Source organism: Ochotona princeps, chromosome 16 (assembly GCF_030435755.1).
Source record: "Ochotona princeps isolate mOchPri1 chromosome 16, mOchPri1.hap1, whole genome shotgun sequence".
Taxonomy (NCBI): Eukaryota; Metazoa; Chordata; class Mammalia; order Lagomorpha; family Ochotonidae; genus Ochotona; species Ochotona princeps.
The window spans coordinates 16,102,834-16,124,961 of record NC_080847.1 but is presented as its reverse complement, the minus strand read 5'-3'; positions in this window follow the sequence as shown (position 1 = coordinate 16,124,961).

Below are 22,128 nucleotides of genomic sequence, written 5' to 3'. Positions count from 1 at the left end.
CATGGTCACCAGGAGCTGTCACTGCCTGGGGCAGCATGAGGCTGCCTGTGAGTGACACATAGGAGCAGTTTAAGCATCCAAGGGCACCCTAAAAGAGAGATCAGATATGCCTCTCATACCTCATTCTGCTTTTCTATATCCATCCATTTCATACACGCTCACTAAGCTTGCACTATGCTGCACCAGACACAAGGACTGGCCCAACGAAGAAGGTGGCTCTGCATCATGCCTCCTCACAGAGTCCAGCACAAGCAAGATGTATGCACAAAACACAGGTCACTGCAGACATGAAGACTAGGTGCAACAGCCCAGCTGTGAAGTGGTCAGATCCACCTAGAGGAGAAAGGAAGCCTTCCAGTGACATCAGGATTGAGTGGACTCCCTGAGATTTGCAAAGCGGAAAGGGAAGAGAGCCCTTTCCAGTAGCGGGGGTCAGTCAGACAAAGGGATTTGCCAAAGAGTGTGAAAAAATGAAATGAAAAGACAAGTTAACCTGGGGGCAAATTTTGAAATCCATGCCTACAAATGCTCTGCAAAAAGATCATGGAAAATTGTATCATAATAAAAAAACAACTATGTGTGGGTTTCTAAATCATTCGCACCAAAGTAAAAGCATCTTCGAGTCCCCCTTTCCTGTTAGATGGCAAGCGGAGGAACTGCGGGTCCATTCCACAGCCTACTGGGGGGTGAAGAATGTGCATTTGGTTACTCCAGATGCAGAATCTCAAGTGGACCAAGCCTCCAGGCTTTCCTTCCTGTCTTGCCTCCAACTCTTGAACCTGAACACTAAAGCATGTCACAGCAATGCTCCCATGCTAATGAGCGAACGTCAAGGCATCTCATTCATATGCAAACACCCTGACACAGACGCTCCACGAAATGAATTCAGATGGAATATGCCAGCCTGCCTTTTTTTTTTTAATCCTTCCAGAGAGTTATGATGTTGCTACATAAGTTAATGAGAGGAATGGAGAAGCAAACGCCGCTCCTGAAACCTGTCAACAGTATAACTATTTAGATCGGTATTAAAGCCAGACATTGTCATATAATTTGAGGGTATGGTTGGAGACATCTTAAGAATATTTTGTTTCTGACAATTGAATCATAATTTTAATAGACATCTCCAAAGAGAGGAGCCGTGGTAACAGCCATGTAACGTTTATTTAGGAGCTGGTGAAGATCTTTGATTCAAAGTGCTGGCTGAAATGACAGTATCCAGCTCTTAGAATGTCAGACCTGCCAAAGGCTTTGAATTTTATTATAACGCTAAGTGCCCGAGAAATATCAACTCTGGGGCTGGTAGTGTGCAAAATGTTTCACATATATTTTCCATTTAATCTTCCCGGGAGCTTTATGAGGTAGCAACTTTTATTACACTCTGTTAGCAGGTGAGTAAACTGAGGCACAGAGCGGGTAAGTACCTTGCCAAGGGTTGTCTAGGTAATGAATGAGAGAGGAACGATTCTTGCCTTTCAATCTGATTTGCCTCTAACCCTCTTATCTGTATTCCTCATGGGCAATCAATCCCACAGCCCTCGTCTTCAAGGTGTGGAAGCAGTGGCCAGCTAAGAGGACACTGACACTGGCCATGCCTGTGAACAGACATTGTGGAATAAAAATACTTGCTCCTAATGTGAATGAACTTCTTATCAACTCTTGCAGAGAGGTAGTGTGGTTTTGCAAAAGGTAGTCTTTAGAGAAACCAAATGCTGGATTAGAGTCACAGTGCTGGCATTTGTTAGAGCAGTTGCCTTGAGCAAATATCTCCACTTCGCTGTCACAGCTTGATCATGTGTCGTACAGGGAGCGTCTGGCCTGCCTTACACAGTTGTCACTGGGAGGACTCAAGGTCCTCTCTTCAGTTCATGCCAGAGCATCTCCCTCTGCAGTTGCCACATGGAGTGTCTGAGGAGCTGAGCTCTTAGGACAGAAGCTTTGGTGCGATGCAGAAGTTCGATACCACTGGGTGGTAAAAGAGGCATCACAAACGTGCAGTCCCAACAGGACAGACAAGTGAGTGGTGCTCTGTTTACAAAATGGAATAAGATAAAGAGGAAAAACAAACAACCTACCATGACCCGCAGCAGTGTTGGTGGCTTCCGTGAACACAGAAGCAAGTTACAGAATCTGTGCTGTGTGATTCCTGTATGTGAAGTGCAGAAGCAGGCCAAAAGGGCCTAGGGAGGTTTTCCTGTGGAAGTGGTGGTGACAGGAGGGGGCTGTTGAGACAATGGCCACCTTGTCTGTTTAGGCACTGACAGCACCTGCTCTACCTACTCCACTTTTGAAAACAAGTTTAAAGACTCCAGAGGTGCACTTGGTTCACATGAAGTCCAACAAGGTGCAAAACAAATTACTGTGTGTGAAATGGAGCCCATCCAGCCCAATTCACCAAAAAGGACAAGAGAATTACCCACTCCCCACCCGACACAGGATGCTACTGCTAAACATGCTAGCACATCTGGACGAGGTGAAGAGGTTAGGCGGGAATCCTGAAAGAATTGAAACGTGGAGGCGTCAGGCCACCCCTTCAGCCAGATCTGTCTCTGTCCAGCACCTCTCCTGCTGAGCATCCACCTGTGCTGACGTCTGTGAGGCATAGTCCAGACATCATTTGCTCTCATCATCATAACAGCCCCTAACACAGACTCTATTTTCCCTGCTTCAAGTGGTGGATGCAAGGTTTTGCGCAAACAAACCCTATCTATTCAGTAAGTAGGCATTTGAATCAATCTATCCCATTTCAACAATTATCCCACTGACCAAGACTCTGTTCCTCCTGTCCATTGCAAAGATAGCTTTATCTACTTTCTCACCCTGGCAAGAGCTGGTCAATTAGTGATGCTGTGTGAGTAAAAGTGAGAGAACCAAAGTGCTTTAACCTCAGCCTGATTGATTTTTAATTATTCAACCTCTTGTTAGATCCTAATGATGTAGTGAATTCAAGAGAGAGATTCAAAACATCATGTCTCTCCCCTGCACGCTTTGATGGCAGGCCAGGCTCTTGGTAGGTGATCTGTGAATGAATGAATGGAAGGACTGATGTGCCCTTGGCTATGGCTGCGTACCTAATATTCTATCCCTACCAGAAATGTGCAGGCAGGCAGCTTTTCATCCCCACTGTATAAATGGAAAAAGTGAGGACCAGAGGGGTTGGAATGGTGGCTGCAAGGTGACCGGAAGGAAGTACAGCTCCCAAAACATCCAAGCCTATTCATATACACAAGGGAGAGACTTCAGGCAGGGTGTCGGCACCCAAGTCCACTGTTTAAACAGAGACTCCTCCAAGCCATGTTACAGAGAAGCCTTGCTTTATTTAATAAAGCCCAATGATCCTTTAAAAATAGTCCTGCTATTTATTGTACTTCCAGAGTTCAGAGCAGCTGAGCAGAATATTTTAATGCCATGTTCTGAAAAAGATGCAGACTTTAACCAGTGATGTAATTGGCAAACCTTAAGATACTTGTCCGTGATATCTGGACAAATTCCCCATCCTGCTTTCCTGTCTGAGGTTCCTCACTGGCATAACCTCTTCCATATGAGAAACTGGATGGCAGGGTTTTGCTTCCTGCTCCCTGGTGTGCCTATCATGGGGAGATGAGTTTGGATTTACCAATTGTCCAAACTCCAGGTTAGCCTCAGTCATGCTCAGCCACTCCATCGAGTGATTCTGACCCCGAAGAGTATGTCTGTGGCTGCTTCCTCCTAGGAGGTGCTGAGACAATGACCACCCATTTAGTAACTTAGAAATGCATGTATTTGTTTTTGATTAGAAAGTTAGATTCACAGAGAGAAGGAGAGACAGAAAGAAAAGTCTTCCATCTGCTGTGCACTCCTCAAATGGCCACAATAGCTGGAACTGAGCCTATCTGAAGCCAGGAGCCAAGAGTCTCTTCAGGATTTCCCAGACACGTGCAAGGTCTCAAGGTTTTGGGCCATCCTCTGCTGCTTTCCCAGGTCACAAGCAGGGAGCTGGGTGGAAACTGGAGCATCCAGGACACAAACTGGTTTCATATGTGATCCTGGCTTTTGCAGGAAGATGATTAGCCATTGAAACATTGTTCCAGGTCCCACATTCAGCACTTTCTTAAGTGCCAGGGGAAGAATGAAGAAAGGAAAGAGAGCACCCCACTTATTTCTTGTTCTTATGGGAGAGATTATATATATTACAGGCCCACAGGAGGGATTAACAAAGGAACAAATACAAGCCATAGGGAGTCTCTGTAGGACTCTGGTGGAGACCATCTGAAATGGGTCCTTCCTCCCGCTTAAGCACATCAGCTCCGAAGGTACGGAGCCAGCAATGGGAACAGCGCGTAGAGAACAACTCCATTTTGTACTATGGTCCTCTCTCATTACACAGCTGACTAATTTGTACCATTCTGAGTTCTCTTTTTTCTGATCTTTGGGCTGTAACAAAAGTCGTCCCTGACTTTAAATTTGTAGCGTCTGCCATGCATCCAGCTCAATCAGGGCAATGGTCTCTCCTGCCAAAGTCGGCTCTTGTATCATGTGGCCGACTGCTCCCCCTCCCGCTCCAGAGGCCTTCGCCCCTTCCTTGGGGACCTGTGCTTCCCCAAGCTGTCTTATCATTGTCTGCATCAGCCTCCTGGTTCAAGAAGAAGGGTTGGGATCCCCCGAAAACCCTAGCCTCACCTATCCAGAGCCTCCAGCCATCCCCTCCTTAGGCCTCTCTCCCAGAGCAGAACCTGCCTGACTTTTGTTTCCTGCTTTGTTAATTAGGATCAAATCTCAATCCCTGATAACCCAGCAAAAGGAAAAGGCAGCCAGTCAGGCGAAGAGGCTGTGAAAGAACTTCCTCTAATCCTCCCAAAGCACTCAGGAGAAGGCTTTCAGCCAAGTCAGGGTCATTTAATGTATTCTGCTTTGCAAAAGATATTAAAAATGATTAAGTTCATTTAAAAAAGAAAGAGAAGAAGGCTCGTCTAAAGCAGTGACCTCTGCTCGACAGCTGTGTTACAACAAGAACCTTTTCTCAGGAACTGAAATGTGTTGGAAATTTCCACAACACTCTATCAAAAGGCAAGGCACACACATGCTGGGGAGCAGGATCTTGCTGCCTGGCAAGCCTGCACAAGTCAGAAGCAGACATCACTCCGGACTCAGTACTAAAGAGGGCTCAGAAGGGGGCAATATACTCCTTGTCCTCAAACCGCTCACGGTCTGGACGGAGGGCTGACATATATTACCAACATGAAAAATACCTGATGGGCCCAGTGAATACCAGAAGAGGATCTTTGGAGAGGAGACTTAAGGTGTTGAATTCTAAAATAAGGACTGGAATACGGGAGAGGAGAGAGGAGAATGGCACATTCCAAGCAGAGAATCTCTGGAATCAGCACAGGAAATGCACAGTAAGGGTGGCCCAGTGGAAGGGTGAATAAGACAGATGGTTTTCTTAAGAGCTTAGAGACAAATCAATGAACTGCTATGCTGTTCTAAATGTCAGAGTAAATGCATTTTTACATGAAAGAGGATGAACAAAACACCTTTTGACTGGCCTCTTTCCTACTCTTAGCCCTGGACCTCAGAGCTCTCCAGTTGTTTAACAGTCCTTCCTTCCATTATATTTTTCCTCTCAGAGTTACCTCAAGGAGTTTCCTGCTAGGAAAAATGCCCATCAACTTAAGCCATTGAAAATGTATATGGGGCATTTGAATTCACTTCTACGACTGGTGGGACACCAGTGGCCTGTATAGAAGAGCAAGAATAACAAAATGCTCTCCAGTGCTCCCTGTAGAGTCATCCTCACAATTGACAAGAATCCCCTCGGAGCTGCATCCACCATGATGATGCTAATAATGACAATCACAAAACAACAATCGTGGAGTCATAGATTGAGTCAATGGCAGGACTGAGAAAGATCTTAGGTTTGCCTGAGACAAAACCTTGCTTTTCATGCCATGGTGACAGCCTCTAAAGAGGTTCATGGCATTCACAGGTCCCCTGTCGCTCATGACTAGAGGACCACAACCCTGTGCTATGGATTTTATCTTCTTCTGCCAACTTTCCACACCAGACTTAATGCCTAAATGGTTGAACTGTCAAAGTAGAACTCATTTTTTAAAAAAGATTTATTTGTTGTTATTGGAAAGGCAGATTTAGGGTGAAAAAGACAGAGAACTCTTCCATCCTCTGATTCACTCCCCAAATGGCCACAACAGCTGGAGCTGAGCTAATAATCTAAAGCCAGAAATTAGCAGCTTCTTTGAGGTCTCCCATGTGGATGCAGGATCCCTAGTCTTGGGGTCATCTTCTGTTACTTTCCCAGGCCACAAGCACGGAGTTGGATGGGAAGTGGAGCAGCTGGGACACAAATCAGTATCCATGTGTGATCCTGGTGCTTAGAGGTAGAGAATTAGCCAGTTAAACCATCACGCCAGAGCCAAACATCACTTCTAAACATGGAGACTAGAAGCAAAGAGAGTGCTATCACATGCCTCCCAAATAAATACAAAACTCAAGAAGCAACACTGATGTTGTAGCCCTATCACATGCGTCATGGTTTGCAACCATGATTTCACGAAGAATGTAGCCCTTATCAATACACATTCCTATAGCAACTACAGAAGACACTTAGAACATGATGTTGCCACATTGACTTCTAGGCCTCTTAGAGCATGCAATGAGTTCACTAATCTTGTCAAAGAGAATGTGAGAAGGAATATTCGAACGCTGTGTGCTAGGGACCCATATGGTAAGCCAAGTGTCCTAACGGTCCTAACGGTCAGATGCCCCCATTCTTACAAAAGTAGGATCCTGGCACTGTGGAGAAAAAGCCAGTTAGAGTTGTATAACCCTTTGGAACTGTAACAGAGCAAACTGAAACTCCCAAAAAGGGAGAAAAGCGGCAACGCTAACATATTATTGGTGGCAACACAAATCAGCATGGCTATAACGGAAAACAGTGGAGGGCAGTTCTCAAAAAACCCAGTCTATCTGTTGCCTGACCCAGCTATCCCACCTCTGGCATACACTCCAAAGGAATGAAGTGGATGTTTGAGACACAGACCAGCATGCTCATATTCATTGCAGTGCAGTTCACGAGAGCCAAGACATGAAATAAACCCAAATGTCCATCGATCTCTGAATGGATTGGATAAGGCCCTAGAAGCACACACAATGGAACAGTATTCTGCCATTACAAAGAATGGAATCATGACATTTGTAACAAAGTTATCAGAACTAGAAATCATTAAGAAAAGTAAAAGAAGCCGCACACAGAAAAACAAATAGCATGTGTTCTCTCTTATATGTGGAAGGGTAAAATAGCTAAATGTACACTGAATTTAAATCAGAGGCCAAGAAGAATGGAGAAATGGGGATGAAGAGATTGGGTCATTGGTACCAAAACACAGCAGGATTAATATAACAAATTCTGATGATTCACAACACAGAAGGGGAACTATGGCTTATGGTGCTGTATTAGTTTCTGTTTAAGTAATTGAAACATGGTTCTCACACGGTGGTATAGTGAGCTAGTCTTCTACCTGCTGCTCCAACAACCAATGTACCCAATTCGTGTCCTGGCTGTTTCACTTCCAACCCAGCTCCCATTTCTCATCTGGAAAGGCAGCAGAGAATGACCCAGACCCTTGGGCCCCTACACCCACATGGGAGACCTGGAAGGAAACTCCTGGCTCCTGGCTTTCGGTCAACATGGCTCAGCTCTGGACGTTGTGGCCATTTGGAGAGTGAACCAGAAAATGGAGGATGGTGTGTGTGTGTAAAATGTACTGGGGGGGGTGGTGGGGGGCAGTATAAGGGATTTTTTGTTTGGAAACTCCTCACTAAACTGGGATGAATTGGTGAGTTTTGGTGGAGGACACCATCTTTGGTAGCCCGGAGGCGAAAATGGAGAGTCTGGACTTTCTCTTCCCTCCAGGTCTGATCTTGCTCCTTTCTCCCTGGTTTCACAGAGTCTCCTTTATCCATCATGGCCCATCCGGAGGCTTCAATAACTTCTGCAAATGTCCTTGGCTCAGCCACCACACTGCTCTGCTGGTACGACCACCACCACTGCCACTGAGACACCTGTCAGCCATTGGACATCTCAGACATGACAGGAGCTTGGCAGAGCTTGTTTTTATCAGCCCTCAGCTGCTCTAACAAGCAAGAATCATTTTCATGGTGGAGATTAGAAACTGACTCAGGAAAATCAAGTGGCTAAGGGATTCATTTCTCAACCCGTGTAAAGGAGGATAACTCCCATTCAATTCAGACCTGGGGGCCTTGTGGTATCTTCCAAATTCAGCCATTCTGCAACTCTGGATCACAAAATTGGGGGCAGATGGTTCTTCACTGCAGTGCCCACACTAGTAGACTTTTCTGATAACTCAGGCTGCCCTTGGAGGCCAAGCCAGTCGAAAGCACCATATGGTGACGTTTTCCCAGCAATCCTGACAAGAGTCACTTGTTTATCACTTTCATTTTGAAAAGTATCCTTGAGACCTTTATAAGCTGAATCGTCCCTTACCGCAGATTTCTGGAGATGCAATACTTTCCCAACACCTCAGACTCACAGGAACTGTGTCGTGAATTCCCATCACCAACTACCCTTTTGGCCAGATGTTAAATGGACCCTGGAGCAATCAGCGAATGCGGTCTTTCTGAGAAAATCTCGCAATAAACTGTTCATGTGTTATCTTTTTTAAAAAGAGATTTTTAAAAAATCTTTATTGGAAAGTCAGCTTTTACACAGAGAAGGAAAGACAGAAAGATCTTTCATCCGATGGTTCACTCCCCAAGTGGCTGCAACAACCAGAGCTGAGCTGATCTGAAGGTAGGTGCCAGGAGCTTCTTTCAGGTCTCCTACACAGGTGCAGGGTCCCAAGACCTTGGGTTGTCCTCTACTGCTTTCCCAGGCCACAAGCAGGGAGCAGGATGGGAAGTGGAGCAGCCGGGACACAAACCAGCACACATATGGGATCCTAGCGTGTTCAAGGCAAGGATTTAGTTACTAGGCTACCACATTGGGCTCCATGTGTATCTTTTTTTAAAAGTGAAAATTAAGGTTGAGTGTGAGCTCCTTCATGCGCTTTCATTCAGCCTTTCCAACCACAATTTGCAGATCAGGAAAAGCAGCTGAGAGAGAAAGCAGTTCTTGATCAAGATCCTAAGGCTGACAGGTGATAAAGTCAGGTCTCCCGTTCAAATCCATTGCTGTAGCTCTCCTCTGGATATGTTCACTGCTACTCATGGTTGGAATAAAAAAATGAGAAGCAAAAGAACCACTGGGTGTTTTCCAAAATACCCAAGTCTCAGCCCCAGTCCAGCAGTTCCTTCTTGGAAGGCTGCTAGGATCTGTGAGTCTGGGGAACATGTGGATGTTGCACAATTTAAAGCTGATTCTAATAAGATTGTTCACATTTGTATTTGGAAGCCTTGTGCCAGGCAGCTTCCTAGAAGCAGGGATCTGTGGCTGGGACCCACAGATGAACTTTTTAAGGGATTCCTGAGCCCTCAGAGGAACATCATCTATTCTGTGCATGTGTCATATGCATTACTTCAGAAGACTCTAGAATCATCCTTCAATTCTTAAACTAGGTCCTAACTCAAAACAAGCTTAGAAACTACTGTTTTACTGTTTTGAAGAAAATGAATTTCTCCCAAAGCAGAGGTGTTAATTCTATCCTTTCCAGCCCTTACAGGCCCCTGGACACACGTAATTTGAAGGCATTATTCAGGTTGCTCACTCAGCTTGTATTTAAGGGACCAATGCTTCCCCAACTTACTGTAATATTGCTATTGGCAAATAGATCACTCTTAGAGTTATTGAATTCACCAACTTTTATATCCACCAAGGTAAAAACCTTTGTCAGATTCTTGTCTTTTCATTCTCTCCACTGGTTTTAACAGATTTCTGTCTAGGATCAAAAGGTCGGCTGAATACTGGTTGTGCATAAAGTTTTGTGGGTTAATGATGATGATCATTAGCTGCCTGAGCTCATTCAGCGCTTCATGATTTGTAGGTAGAGAGTTTGCTTGTAGCAGACACAGTTGCTCCAAGGGGACCAACCTGTGTGTGTCTATATGAGTGTGTGGAATGCTCAAACAGAAGCAAGACACTCACAGGAAATACAGAAGCTTTCTGAGTCCTGGTCTCTGTGCTCCTCATCCTGAGGGGGGCAGTTTTGTGTTCTTAGTTTGACCTACTTAAGTCACAGTGGTAGGAATTCTGTTTTAAACTTTTTTTTATGGTTAGAGTAACTTCATTCTTCTTTATAGTCTCTGATGGTGCATTTTGTTTTTGCCAGTGACTGTTGGCCTGCATCTTCCCTTCTGCACAGTGTCAATCAACATGTTCATTGATCCAAACGCTTACTGGGCACCTACTGGGTGCCAGGCAGACGGTGATGCACTGAAGGGAAAATGGAGATGAAGATCGAGCTTAAGGGCTGGGTCTCCACAGTCCAATGGGAGAGATGTAGATAAGCACAGCATGCTAAGAACTCAAGTGAAGGTGTATTGCAGGAGAGATAACTTTGCATCTTGAAGGGCCAGTGAAAGTGTGAAGGAGAGTGGGTAAGAAGAGGTTATGACAGGCAGAGGGACCACTTCCTGCCAGGGCAAGCAGGCATACAACCGTCGGGTGTGGCCTTAGCACATAAATCACAATTCCTCTTGAGAGATGTGGATAGTCCTGGTGAAGTTACTTGGTTTCCCAGAAGGAAAATTAACTTTACAGCTGAGAGTCTGTGTCCTCCCCAAATGTATATGCTGAAGCCTTAACACCCCCCATCGTGATGGGGTCTGAGCATGAAGCTCTGGGAAGGTGATGGTGTTTAGCTAAGGTCACAAGGGCTGGGCCTCCCTGATGGGATTCCTGTCTTCCTAAGAAGAGGAAGACAGAAAGGTCATAAGCATGCCCCTTGGAAAGGCCCTGGGAGTAGGCAGCGAGAACACAGCTGTCAGAGAGCTCTGAGCAGCCGCCACACAGGCTGGCGCCTGAACCTGGGAACTTCCAGCCTTCAGAACTGTGAGAAACGAAGGTCTGCCTTGTAAGACATCTGGGCTGTGGCATTTCACTCCAGCAGCAGGGGTTGACTGGGACAACTGCCACCTCAGGGTGCCCTTAGAACTGTGCCTGCCACCCAACAGGACTGGGCTTTGGGGGCCTGCAATCCCTGCAGCTGAGCAACTTGAGCATGTCCAAGGCAGACTGCAGAGAGAAGACGGAGAAGCAGGAGCCTTATGCTTCCAAGCAGGTGCCTGAACGTCAGATGTTCTCCCTACCTTCCTTGTGGAGCTGTGGATACTGGAACTCCAATTAAAAAAGAATTACCCCCAATTGTACATTGATTGAGAGCCTTTAAAACCTGTGTTCTTTAATGATTTTATGGGCTTAACTTTTCATTGGCAGATCAAAAAGCCACATGTTTGGCTTATTGAAAGTGGAATAGCACTATCTGGTCTATTTGCTTCCTGTAGGATACTGTTGCACTGAAATATTTTACCTGAAAAAGAACAGTATTTCCCACTTCGTACCTTTTATGCATCAATTATTATGCAGGACAATTTACACATAACATGTCTGATTCACACACAACATAATCCAGCCAGGATACCTGTCACTGCTATCAGTTTACGATCAGACAGCATACTTCTGGGAGGAAGTTAGATTTGCAAAGTAACACAATCTCAAATTCAAGGTTGAAACATTGAAGGAGAAGTTTATGGGGGATAAGTAATTGTTTTCCTCAGATGACAAAAAAAATTGTGGCAGAAGAATTTAATGAACAAATCTAAGTCTCAATATTCAATTAGCTCATAACTAAAAGGCTGTTTCTAAAATTTTACATTCAATTATTTTTTAATAAAATATGGAACTGAAACATGCAACACAGCAGCAGCTCATATAAGGAGGATTTAAAAATATCTGATGGTCTTAGGGGACCACAAGCTCAATGTAGGCCAACAGCATGCCATGGTTGCCAACATGAATTTAGGTTGCAATGACAGAAGTACAGTGGCAATGGGAGAGGCCCTTTCCTTTGGGGGCTTCAATTATCCTGTTTTCCGGATGAGTCGGGCAGACTAGGTGGGTTCTCAAGTTCTCCTGAACCATCGAACTCCATTCCTGGCTAGTGTCAGCTTTAATCATGGCAGGCTAACACTGACAGCTTTAACACTGTCAGGTCCCTACTGTCAGAGACGTACAGAGGCCATAAGGTTAAAGCAGGAGCGCACGTGTCACAGTGAATCCGAGAAGTCTGCTCTGGAAGCAGAGGTGCTGTGAGGAATCCACATAGGACTGTGGGACTCTTAACAAATGTAATCCCAGGATCTTGGCAGAGACCAGATTAGGTCATGATCCCAGACAGACATATCCTTGGCCCACTGCAGAACGCCAGAAACGATGGGGCAATGCCCCATGCACCACAGGCCTGGGTTATGGCACAACATGGTCAAGGCTAGGGAATAGGGTGCTTCCATATGGACTCTTTTGTTGTTGTTTTAAAGATTCATTTGTTTTTAGTTGAACGTCAGATTTACAGAGAAAAGGAGACAGAAAGATCATCCATCCACTGACTGCAACTACTGGAGCTAAGCCAATCTGATGCCAGGAGCTTCTTTCGGGTGTCCCACCTGAATGCATGGTCCCAACCCTCTGGGACACCCTCTACTGCCTTCCCAGACCACAAGCAGGGAGCTGGATTGGAATTGGAGCAGCTGGGATATGAACTGGCATCCATGTGGGATCCCAGTACATGCAAGGCAAGGACTTCAGTCACTAGGCTACCATGCCGGGCCCCCATACTGACTCTTGGGTCTCATAGGAGTGATACTAGAAGCGAAAATAACCAGACTTTTCCTATATTGAGTTTTCAAGGAAACAACTCCAGTACTCAAGATCATCTACAACAGTGAGTGATGCAAAATGATGACATTTACACTACGTAAGGTTATGTGAAACAGCACAAAGATCTATGATGAATTTTGAACATTTTTGCACCAAAGGAAACTTATCTGCTCTGCACTGCTCCCTAGAACTTAAGTCCTTCAGGTGAAGATTGCCAGCTTTTCAAACTATGGTTACTTCAGTGTTTACCAAGGGTTTTTGCTTTATTGTTGTTGTTTTGTGGGGTTTTTTGGTTTGTTTTGCCTTGGATCAGCCTCTGCCACATACCTGTTCATTTTGTTGTCTTCATTATTTTGATGACCACAACCTTACTTAACGTCACAAGCATCCAAGTTGAGGAACTCTGAGACCACTACAGAGACTTCCACACCCAGAATCACTGGGAGAATTCAAGAGGAGACTAGCATCTAAACAGCTTTCTTCTTTATGGGATGTGCTTCCACTTTATTTTATTTTCATTCGTATACTTTGCTGAACGCTTCTAAATTTTATACTTTCCAAACTTTTTGAGATTGAATATGTTGCTTTCATAAGTCAACAGGAATTATTTCTTAGTTCAAAACCAAATAAATACCTATTGATGACACTCAGGGATGCTTACTACTGTGTCAGTCGTAAATGATGAAATTGATTATTTTTTTTTTTTACAAATATTTGGGCATGTTTTTAAATAGGGGCATATGCTGAGATATGGAAAGGAGGATTTGTAAGGAGTCTTTTTTTTTCCTATACCAACAGTTCTCAAAGTGTGGTTTCTGGGGATTTAGAAAAATACCAATATCTGCCTTTACACACAGTTACAATCACACACTCCAGGGGTGGTGAGTTTTAACAAAAAGCCAGACTGCAGTTTGAGAATCACTGATTTGGGCTCATGGAGTCATGAGCTGCTAAAGGTGACAGGATCATTCTGTTTCTGCCCTTTCAGCTGCTCCCACTGACACCTCCTCCTCTGGGTTGGCAAAGGACTAGGAAATAGCCTCACCCTGATTCATCTCCTGGCTGTTCTTGAAGAGTAACAGTTGTCCCTCCTTACTCTAGGCATCAGCCAGCAAGCCCTGCAGCTGGACGGCACCAGGCACCGGGAGCAGGAAGGAGGAGCTTCCCGCTGTCCCCTTGCTGAGGTCCATCCTCCTCCACCTTCAGGAAGCATGACCCTGCAGTGCATGGTCCGGCACGAGGGGAAGCCACTCCTGGCTGGCCCGGTGCCAGGCAGGTGAGTGGAACTCTTCAAGCTGGGAAGCAACCTAGAGACCACCCCTCCCGAACCCCTTATTGGACAAATAACAAAGGGAAGAACTGTGTTACCCAACACTGGAATTCAGGATTTCTGGTCTTCAACCTGAATCACTTTACAACACACCCTAATGTTGAACTACGATATTTACAAGATAAATACACCGAGCAAGAAATCAATCACTATCTCTTTGTTGCAAAAGCACACACCTGAGCAGATATCTATCCTACAGTGGTCAGTCTTTCAACCGCTGCTGCCATGGAGGACAGATTGCAAATTACACAAAATGGCCTTGTACCATGCTCTTTTCCAAAGCTGTTTAAAGAATCCCAATCTGCCCTTTACTCAAATTGTAGCAATCAGTAACCATTCTGCCCCTGGTCTTTTCAGACCCTGCCAACCCATGATTGAGGCAGTGGGAGGCACTGTGCAAAGATGCCTGACTTCCAACAGTCTCTGACCTGCTGCTGCATCATAAGGTGACCTTGAACATGGTCCTTCTAAGGTCAGGCCTCAGTCTGTCCATACTTGAAGTGCAGGGATTAGTTATTGAGCTGCGAGAGCTCTTCCTGGGTAGCTATGCACACTTAATATGTGCTTCACATTGGCTGACCTCAGTGCAGGGGAAAAAAAAACCTGCTGTAAGTTCTCCAAGACATGTCAGCATGCCCAGGCCTGTCCCCCTGCGTCACCTCTACCCATCAGCACCTCCTACCACAAGGCTCCTGGGAGCTTCTAATTTGCCTGACTGCCCGGCAGGCTCATTTGGCTTCCCAGTGACATTTGGCTCTGGCCCCAGCAGGAATCGTCCGGGGCCCCCTTCGAATGGCTGTCTTGGATGCTGTGACATTAGAAATCAGAATACCAAACGTCAATGCTCCGCGGCTCCATCCTGGGAAAGTTGGACACTCTTGTGCCACTGAAGGCCCTGGGCAGAGCCTGTCTCTACTCGGGCAGCCAGAGTCAGTCTTAAATTACCTAAAGTGCCCCAGTGCTGGGACCTGGGCTCCATTTGTTTACAAAATAGGCCTTTTCAAAGGCCCTTTACTAGGGACTGGCAATTCCCAGGTCCCTTGCTATAGACTGATGCATAATGCATAAGGTGCTGGGAAATGCGTATTCATGAGGACGGCTTGGCTTTTGTCAAAAAGAACTGTGAAATATTATGATGGAACAATTTTCATTTCTGCCACATTGTTTTTATAGTGCATTCATGACTGGGGATTGAGGGCTTTTTGAGTTGTGTCTGGTGCAGATGTTGCGGTGCTGAGAGCTGCTTCAAACGTCCGTATTTTCCAACTTTGTTGCTGACAATTACACGAAGTGGGGAGGGAAGGGGGCTCTCACCGGCAGACAAAGAATGTGCGTCCTCAAGTGCTCTTGCCCTGAGTCATGTGAGAGGGAGGGTGGGGTGAGAGAGGAGGAGAGGAAAGGGCAGGGAGGGAACTAGAGGGTAAGGACTGGACGGAGCCAGGAAGAAAAGCTTAGAGTTTACCTACTGCATGCCAGGGCTGGGGAGGGTTTCCATCCCTGCTTCTCACAAATTGTCTCCGTTTTACAGATGAGACAATGGAGGCCCAGGGAGGTTGCCTGGATTTCAATCTGCATCTCACACAGCCAGCTTTGCATACTTCTAGATTCACAGGCAGCCAGGAGAGCTGACGCTGGAGAGAGACACTCTCTGCCCTCAGTCCGTCTCAGGAGTGAACATGAGACCAAGAGGGGAAAGGTGCAATGCTGACACTGGGTGTCTGGAGGTGAGGACACTGCCAAGGAGCCCAGGCTAGCAGAAGGGTGACGCCCTGGCCTCCTTGAGCAGGTGCCATGAACAGGCACAGCACCCATTCTGTCCTGCCTAGGCTGGCAGACACAAGGGAGCATACTACAGAGGGAGACAAAGGAACGTGCCTGTGGTTCCAGAGCACGTGGCTCTTTAGCTGGTCTGTAACCACCAGTCCTTGCCTTGTCTCAAGGTGCTGCTTCTGCTGCCGCTGGGCTGCCTCCGCCTCCCAGATCTCTGACTCTTTTAAGTCCCTCAGTCAGGAGGCTATGTGTTCCTGCAGGCAGGAATTTTGTCTTAATTTCCCCACTAGATCCCCAGGGGGTATATAGCTCCAGGCAAGCTCAAAGTGCACACTTGGTCTCTATGCATTAAGTACATCCCTAGTGATGGACAGGGTCCAGTTTCCTGCACACCCCAAGATAAAGGGGCAGGAGAAAAATCCATCTAGGGCATTTGAAGAAGCAAAACAAATCAAGAGAGATGGTGCTCATGGCCTCAGGCTGGAGAGAGGTGTGCGGGGATTAGCCAGCGGTCTTCTCAGGTCACTGCATGCTGAGAGGATGGAGTGAGTTTTTCTTCAAGAGTAGGTAATGCAGGGAGCAGGGCAGGGCATGCCCTGGAAACCACAGCCAGCTGGCTGCTTCCCACAGGAGATGCCAGGGGCAGGGCAGTGAGCAAAGGCAGAGCTTGAGTTTGAGGGTGCCCAGGAGGACGGAGTCCCCAAGGCAACAGCAGCAGCGGGCACTTAAGGTGGGTCCAACTCAGATGAGCTTGGAAGTCCTATAAACAGGAAGCAGACCCCTATGAAGACAATGTTTGGTTTTCAGAGAACTCAGAGGACTCAGACTGAAAAGCTGTCCTTGAAGTGACACAGCAGGGACACCAGCGGCCACCCAGTGGAGTGTGGAGGGTGGTGGAGCTCACTGCACTTCCAAAGACACAACCTTCTCTGCCATTCCTCGAACAGATCAAGGTCTTGTTCACCATTGGGTATTGGTGTTCCCTGGGCTGGAACATTCCTATTTTCCCTCCAGAGCCAGGGAGCCAGCACCCTCTCACCCTCCAGCTCTCAGTTTAACCGGTTGGTTCTCCCATCCCAGGGTCTCCCAGCAGAGCTCAGTTCTGGGATTCCCCCAGTCCTGTTGTGATCGATCTCACCCTGCACTGTAGTTTTCTGTCTCTAGCTATACAGTCCAGGAGGGCGGGAACCACAGTGTGAGCCATTCACGCTTCCTTCCCTAGCACAGTGTCATGCCTCCTCAGGACACAGACAGGCTCTGGAAGACATCTGAGGATCAATGAATCCATTCACAGTAAGGTTTACAAAGCATTCATCAGACATACCTAAACAGATTCAAATCCAGCAATTTGCACAGGGTGGTTCTGCCTATTTGGATAAGCAAACCTGACCAGGGCCAAGCATCAGAGCCAAGAAAAAGCAGATCAAAGCTCCCAGCAGTCAAATCCATGAGTCTGCCCTGGTCCTTCTACCCATCAGCAGGAAGGCAGGCTCCTGCATGGGTTGAGAATACGGGTGGTTCCAAAATGCCTCACTCCCTGGTACATGTGGAGTAACCGTTAGCCTCAGTTTCTAGGTGAGCATGGCCAGGGAAACCACCTGCAGACAACGTCCCTGTGAATACTGAGTTAGAGCTGTGTTTTAGCCAGAGTGACCAGGAGCTCCCCAGGGGACATGCAATGATGTCTGAAGTCGGTTTCTGTTGTCACAGTTGGGGTACAGACAATAAGAACTGATAAATATCTTACAATATACAGGCAGTCCCCACAACAAAGAATGACTCAAGCCCCCAATATCAACATGGCTGAGGTCTCAAAACCCTGGGTTTGAGGATTGCACCTGCACAGGAGGCAGCCAAAGCCTCTAAATACAGAGGGACCAGTCCCTCCTGAGCCATCCTTAACCCCTCCTTGCTTGCCCAAGAGCCTCACCACCTGCCTTTAGTTGTTAGATCCTTCTTTTGCACTGGAATCCAAGTCTCCCCACCCAGTCACCTGCACTCACTTTCGTGGCTGTGTTTCTCTTCCCCTGTTTGCACTAAACACCCACAGCAGCTGGAATGCCAGCCTGTCTGCAACTGAGTTTTCTCCTTCAGCCCTGCCCCATCTTCAACTGCTCAGACACCTTGCCCAAAAGCATGGCCTCCCAAGGACAAAGCCAATTGGCAACCCAGAAGGCTCCATAGGTAGGTACATCTGGAGTTCTAATTGCCTCTTCATTTTCTGCTCTACCTGGGCATTTGCTATATGATGTGCAATAGGCAATGTGCAGGCCCTTCAAAGAGTTCACAGTTGAGCAGAATAAAAAGGTGTTTATTTGGGTGCAAAAGATTTTTAAGATGAGTATAAAAAATCCTGAAAGTTTTTTAGGGAAAAACTGTTCATGCAAAATGTGTTATGATATAACTGTGCATGGATATTAAAAAAAGTCCTTGTTTTCATCTGCGGAGCTTAGTAAAGGTCTGATAAATTATACTTTGAATCAAGTTCCCTCTGTCTCCCTCCAACAGGGAGCTTCCAGTTTTTGTGTTGAATTCGTTGGGAGCCAAGCACACCGCCAGGTGGGATGGAAGGCATTAGGCTTCAAGGTGTGTATTAGGGAGAGAATACTGTCTTCCCAAGACAGCTATCTCCCCACGCAAAATCAGAGGAGTGCTCCTGCTGCCATGCCAGCTTTCCCGATCTGTCCTACCTCCTGAGTGTGGCTCTGCTGCTGTGATGTATGTTTCTTTACCTGGGGAAACTGCCGCTGCATGGTTTATACTCAGTCTCTAGCTATTTGGAGCAGCGTTTGCAAGTGCAACAACCATCTCAGAAATACCAGCAGATCACCTCTCGAGACTCTCAGTTGTAAATTCCTGAACACCCCCTTGGGATCTTGCAAGCCAAATTGAGACAGAAGAGAAACAAGACTTAAGTTGAAAAATAAACTTGACTCCTGAGCTCACCGTGTGTCCATTCATCCAATCCCAGGTTGCCCACCCAACTCCCAGCAAGAAACTCTGAAACTCTCCCAAACCAGAAGCCTTTTGGTGCCTTAATCGACACATATACCCAGAGTAACCCAACCTGACACTCTGCGATTTTGAGTGTTATGTGCAGGGGCTGCTGCAGTGCCCATGCGCAAAAACACTGAGCTGGTTACAGCCACTGTGCTGTCAACTGGCAGGGATGAGCCAGGGACTGAGGGAATTATTGCCATTCCTCCCCAGCCTGATGCAGACTCCTCTCCAGCTCCCTTCATTGCAACTCCTCCTGACTAGGCTTGACCACTGGCCCCAAGTAAACTTCGTCTCTGTTGAAGTTTGACCTCTGGTTCATTTCTTCACAACTGAATCAGAGAACCTTGGGTTGGTAACAGAATGTCAATGAGGGCTGGTGGCTCAAAGGAGCAGGGATGCAACCATTCACTGTGGCTGGTTCAAAGAGACTGGTCCACAGATCCGGGACACCATAGGGGTGCCCAGGGCTGCTTTCATCAGATTCACAGTCCTCTGTTGTATGAGGCTCATGGAACACATGCCTTGTTGGAGGTACAGAGAACACATTCATATCATTTGCTGGGAGGCCTTCAAAAAGGGCACTTAGAGGTCCAGTTTTAGTCTTACCACCAGGAAAGTGAAAGAGCATGCACCCTTCCAAATTCACATGTTCTAACTCAGGTCTCCAATGTGGTGATGGGAGAAGGTAGGCTTCCCTCCGCAGGGTGAGGAGGTGCTGAGGGTGGTGCCCTCAGTGTGGGGCTGGTGAAGGTATTCCTCTGCAGAGCAGAAGGCAGGCCCTAGCCAGGATCTTGGCCAGCTGGCACCTTGATCTTGGCCTTCCAAACCCTCAGAGCTTGGATCACCTTGTCTACTCTTTTTTTTTTCTTATTGCAATTGGAGAAGACCAAGTAAGGCAGGATATTTTATCATGAAACCAACCAGCCTCCAGCATTTATTTTTCAGTGGGCTTCGTGTACTTCACAAAGGATTTTAGAAGGCTCCAACACTGCCCCCTCTTTCCCAAGGACCATGGCAGAGAAGCCCCTTAGAATTTGCATTCCCCCTGATCTGCCAAGTCTTTCCACCTAGGCTTTCACATCTAGGTGCAAAGCACACAGGACCCAGCAGAAGACCTTGCAAGAACTGCATCAGCATGTTCTGCAGAAGAGCTTGCGGTCATGTGCGGCTCTTCAACAATGAAGAGACACCACAGGTGGCAGCCAAATCCCCTTCGCTGGAAGTAGAGAAAACTGAGGGTTGTTGCCAAGGTTTGCTGACAGACAAATGACAACTTGCGGGGGCCAGTTGACAGGAGCAGTTGAAAATCAAAACAAAACAAAAAATGTTTTTTAGTGACTCAGGATTTTAGCGCTTGTGCAAGTCTTGTCACAGCTAAACCTGACCAGACTTAATATGTAAAACACAAGCCAGAAATCAGCCAGCAAAAACAGACACCATGCTCACAAGGCTGCTAGGAGGCAGGGACAGTGGGACTGGCTGGGAACGGCAGTGACCGCTGTCTACCCTGCCCTCTGCGCTCACCTTCTCTGTGTGCCTCATGGTCCCCATCTCTGACAAGAGGACAGCAATATCCTCCCTGCTTGCAGGCCATGAAGAAAGATGCATCCAGACTCGGAAAAAGAAACTCTGAGATCTTGAGGGGACTGCAAGCTGTCCTGGGCAGGTGCGAGTGGAGTAGCCCTTGCTCTGGAAGCCTTCCTACCCTTCCTGACTTCTGTGATTTGCGTGTACTTTCTCCCCTAGTCTCACACAGGTGTCTGATTCTCAAAGCTACATGTTTTAGCTACGAAGTGTCTGGGAACCTAATTTGGCTGGTAGCTAGAGGTGGGGCCTCGAGGACATAATTGGCATTGGATTCTTTCATTAAGAGTGGAGCCCTCACAACCAGAATCTGATGTCTCTGTAAGAAAAGGGAGAGACCCAGACACACGAATCCCTGTTACAATGGGAAGAACCTCACCTCCTGGGGGAAGGGATCCCCTCACCAGAACCCTCACCACACTGTTTTGACTTCTAGCCTCCAAAACTGTGAGTGGAAATACACCTCTTTTTCTTATACCGCCTGCCTTGGATATTTCACATTAGCAATGCGAAGCTGGTGAACACATCAGCATTACACACGCTCCCTGAGCCAAGTCGCCCATGTTCACAACACTGTGACTGTCATTGTACATGGATTTCTGTGGTCCTTTAGGTTTGCCCCCCACATTCCAGCTGCATAGGCAGGTGTTAATGTCCTGTTTGTTACTGCTCTTTTTACTGTTTGATCTTCCCACGGCATCCCAGCATGTCCTCACAGACATCAAACAGCCAATCACATGTGCCAACATGAGCTGTGTGTTATATCACATAACACACAAAGGTGTTTGCGGGCTCTATGACCACAGATACATCTCTTTGTGAGAACATTGTCTCTTCCTGCAATGTACAGCTTAATGAAGGTGGCTGGTACTTATCCCATTTCTTAGGGCTATGCAATCTTTCCTTAGCTACAAACAGCTTCTAAAATATCACTCAAGCATCCTGAAACGCATAGCACTTTTATTGGGTACACTCTTAGAGAGAGAGAGAGAAAAAATGGGTTCATCTGCAATTTCCAGCAACCACATTTCTAAAGCAAATCTTGCCACTGGAACCATTGGGTGAAATTTAGAAGAAATGTGAGTACAGTAAGTTAAATACCATGTTGTGCTGGTAGCACGATGCATGACAATTATTAATCCTTAATTATATGGAAATCTCAAAACCTACAGCCCTTTAATTAAGAGTCCAGTGGTTTCCAGAAAGCATATGCTCTCTAGTTACTATATCCGTCTGCGAAAACAGCACACACGGCTTACGTGCTGAGTCTGTGTCACAGTGGACTTCATTTCCTCCAAACTTTTGGAGGGCAGCAGAGTTCACAAGACAGTACTTTTCATAATTTTGGTTTTTATTGACAGATTGATTTTGTTCTGTGTCCCAGATTAAATTTCTCCTCTTTCCCACAGTGAGCTTTGGCTAATGGCATCATTAACTTGGTTAGACACCCATTTGGCAGGGGAACAGGTGGGTAGCACAGAGGTAATGGTGCTAGAATGAAGAGAGCAGCAAAAAAATGAATTGTTTAAAGGCCCCAGCTGATTAAACAATTACTCTCTTTGCAGTTCATATTTTAGAGTAGATAACATTTACTCGAGACTGCATTTTTCCTCTCGGAATC